The sequence below is a fragment of the Berghia stephanieae genome, chromosome 10, assembly GCF_034508935.2.
Source record: "Berghia stephanieae isolate SIO BIC M18660-M18661 chromosome 10, UCSD_Bste_1.3, whole genome shotgun sequence".
In the NCBI taxonomy this organism is placed as follows: domain Eukaryota; kingdom Metazoa; phylum Mollusca; class Gastropoda; order Nudibranchia; family Aeolidiidae; genus Berghia; species Berghia stephanieae.
The window spans coordinates 37,178,901-37,183,006 of NC_088369.1; the positions used below are offsets into that span (position 1 = coordinate 37,178,901).

The window sequence follows — 4,106 nt, forward strand, 5'->3', positions numbered from 1 at the left end:
ATAAATTGAGCTTTTATATAGCGCAATATCCACTACACGTGCTCAAACCGCTTTGCACGGTGTCCCTGGCCAACAGCAACACTTAACATATAGGACGCGACATGACGCCTGTTAGGCGATATTATAATTTTTCTCGGACGGAGACAACACTGTTTACGGCCAGGTACTCATTTTTACATCTGAGTACGGTGAGAGAATGTGAGTAAAGAGCCTTTTCCAAGGACTCAGCTGTGCACCGAGCGAGCGAGGCTCGAACCCAGGACCTTCCGATCCGAAAGCGAGTGTCATGCATACCACAAGACCACATAGCCGCACAAATAGAGAATACATAGATTATAAATCGGTTTGTACTTACATGTCGTTGATAGTAATATTCTCCAAATCGCCGTATATGTTGTGGTATCTAGTTGTATTGTAATATCCGCCCATGAATTTTCACATACCACATTATCCTTTGAACAAATCACAGCATTAGAATAGAAATAACTCAAACCACACAATTGATACAAAGTAAGATTGTTACACATTCATACCTCCTATCACTAGAAAAGTAAAATTACATCCCATATCGGCGTGCACTTATTTGCAGGTCTGATAATCAAATTCCTTATGGGCTCATTGTTGTAATGGAAATCGCAAACAAAAACAGAAAGACGAAAAAAAAAAAATTGTCCATGACAACAATGTTAAACTAGGCCCAGAAATTGGTTCGGATGTCTGACCTGTATATATGTACACGTCGATCCAGATACATTCAATTGCTATCGAATAGCTATTGTCCATTTCGCGCTGTAGAAACTGGGACGAACTCCTCACTCCATGGGCCTAATGGCCCTGAAGGATTACAGTCACGCGAGGTGATAACGTTAAATCACCATGCATAATATTTTCTACCAATATTCAAAAGAACTCATTTATCTCGCTTACAGTGAGGACATAGAATACACTTTGATTTTAATACCAAAAATAATTTGAAACGATAAAAGCTGCGGTTGATAGGCAATGAATGAGATTTGTTGTTGTTGGTTTGTTTGGTTTCTGTTTTTGTTTTTGTTTTTTGGTTTGTTTTTTTTTTTTTTTTTTTTTGTCTTTTTTTTTGTTTGTTTGTTTTGTTTGTTTTTTTTGTTTTTTTTTCTTTTTTGTTTTGTTTTGTTTTTTGTTTTTTTTTTGTTGGTTTTTTTTTTTTTGGGGGGGGGGGGGTTTTGTGGGTTTTTTTCTTTGTATGTTCGTTTTTTTTGTTTTTTTTGTTTGTTTTTTTTTTCTTTATTGTCATGAAGCTTATCATTATTCCACCCCTCTCCCTAAATAGTAACGCGTAATGATACCATGTTTACAATAATGATTTGTGACGTCAGATTGCCAAACGTAAATTTCACTAAAAATCAGATTATTTAAAAAGAAGTAGCTCTATCATTGAAATGTTTTCAGACGACTAAAAATGAATCGATTGAAGGGAAAAATAAATGATTTCTTACACGCGTGTGTTTTAGGATTCGAACTTTGTTTCCCAACGCGTACTCACAAGGTCGTGCAGCGGTTGGGAACACGTCCGGAATTCCAAAAAGCAAGAGTGTAAGAATCGTATATTATTTAGATCTATCTTTGCACCGATATGACTGTTTGTGTGTATTCACGATGATGTGTAGCCTATTGAATGTATCAATGCACCAAGTTGATCTTTTCTTTAGTTTGTATTTCTATATTGTATTCATTTCTGCATATGACAGGGTATTTAACGGCGTTTTGACACATGTAACACTTCAATGATTATGGTTATGATGAAGTCAGAATAATATTATTATTATTATCATCATCATCATCATCATCATCATCATCATTATTAATATTATTTTATTATTATTATTATTATTATTATTATTATTATTATTATTATTATTATTATTATTATTATTATTATTATTATTATTATTATTATTATTATCATTATTATTATTAATATTATAATTATAATAGTTGTTATTATTATTAATATTATTATTATCATCATCATCATCATCATCATCATCATCATCATCATCATCATCATCATCATCATCATCATCATCATCATCATTATAAGTTGCGTGTCGTTTTATCCGATTTGTAAATAGATGTGCACGTAGATAGCAAACAACAAAGTGATAAATGAGAGGGATAAAAAAGATGCTAAGTGTGTGGATCACCCGGTCTCCACAGTGGATTCAATCGTAGTAGACACATTATATACTCTGTCACAAAATATCAGTAGCTTGTTGTTGTTGTTTTTTGTTTTTTTTTTCTTTGTTTTTTTTTGTTTTTTTTTTTTTTGACCAATCAAAACAAAGGAGACGTGTAACACACTCTCAAAGGGCTCGGACAAATATGGTTGGCTGGTTGGTGACAAACAATGGATGAGTGAATTTTACTCTGCTCTTTATCGTATTGTTTTTTGGGGGTTTTTTTAACGACAGATAGGTGATTGGGTCTCATTTCATTCTTGAGACTATTGAAAACACGTTGATGTTATGCGTTTAGGTAAATACCATAAAGCCAGATAAAACATATATATAGATAGTATGCAGATGACGTCACTCGGGCCTTTGTTATTGTTTTTGCCATCCGCGTTTGTGAGCTGTTCTCACTAAACTGTATTAACCAGACTATAAACGTTCATGGTTACACAGAGTTTGTGTGTTGGTCCGTTATACTTCCGGATGGCAATGTTGTGAACTCATTGGCCAAGCGCATTCTATCTATAGATAGTATGCGCTTGGCTAAGAAGCTCATAACATTGCCATTCGGAAGTATAACGGACCAACACACAAAACTGTGTGTATCCATGAACGTTTATAGTCGGGTTAATACAGTTCAGTGAGCATTACTCATAAACGCGGATGGCAAAAAACAATAACAAAGACTTGAGTGACGTCATCTTCGAACTAGCTTTACGGTCTTTTTCCTTCAGACGACAGAATGGATGAGTGACGTTTACTCTGCTCTTTATTATTTGCTTTTTTGGGGTTTTTTTTTTTTAACGAAAGATGGGTGATTGGGTCTCATTTCATTCTCTCAATAGGATTCAATGTCACGTCGCCCAGCAACGAGCAGCTTGGTTATAAACAAAGAAAATCGGTACTTTTTATTCTTCATGCTGGCTAGAATTTTTCATATATCATGTGATCAGAATGTATAAAAGTCAAAACATGATCAGATTTATAATGTTTTTTTTCCCTCTGGATACGCTTTTATGCTCGTCGGAGAAATAGTTCATAAGGGCGTCCGCCATTGTTCCGATAGTTTAGAGCCAGTTACTAAGTTACCATGCGTCAATGCGAGGGAAGTGACGTCACGACTGTTGAAGGCTATTAGACTATTGAAAACACGGTGATGCTATGCTTTTCGGTAAAATACCATAACATCCGCCAGCCAGATTAAGGATATCCATACTATCGATAGATAGAATGCGCTTGGCCAAGGAGTTCACAACATTGCCATCCGGAAGTATAACGGACCAACACACAAACTCTGTGTAACCATGAACTTTTATAGTCTGGTTAATACAGTCTAGTGAGAACAACCCACAAACGCGGATGGCAAAAACAATAACAAAGGCCCTCGTGACGTCATCTGCATACTATCTATAGTCTGGATAATACAGTTTAGTGAGAATCACTCACAACGCGGATGGCAAAATACAATAACAAAGGCTTGAGTGACGTCATCTTCGTTCTATCTATATTTACGGATGGCAATGTTGTGAGTTTCATCTTAACCAAGCGTACAGCTCTTTCACAATAATAAGCCCTGACTAATACAGTTGTGAAAATTATCTGAAACAGACGTCAGCGATGACTGGTGGTGACCAGCGGTCAAGTGTCCATTAGAGCGAAAATTACAAAACATAGTGTTGGTCATCTCAGGTGCGAAGTGGACATTCTTGACCAATACTATAATTCACTCGGTATTGTTCATAGACGGCTGTAATGAATCACAATGACCACGATCAATAGATGGTTTGCACTTGACTTAGAATCTCACAACATTGCCATCCTGAAGTATAACGGACTAACACACAACACTGTGTGTAATCATGATCATTTATAGTCGGGTCTATAGATAGTTCGAAG

The 4,106-nt window shown here is 35.8% G+C and overlaps 1 protein-coding gene across 1 annotated transcript in view; it reads right to left on the reverse strand.

The window, feature by feature from the left end:
- Positions 1 to 528, reverse strand: part of LOC144981071 (uncharacterized) — a 466,989-nt gene extending 466,461 nt beyond the window's left edge. The window contains exon 1 of the mRNA XM_078929181.1: positions 356 to 528. The gene's annotated coding sequence lies outside the window, so the exon portion shown is untranslated. The remainder of the gene's footprint in view (positions 1 to 355) is intronic.
- Positions 529 to 4,106: the final 3,578 nt, after the last annotated feature.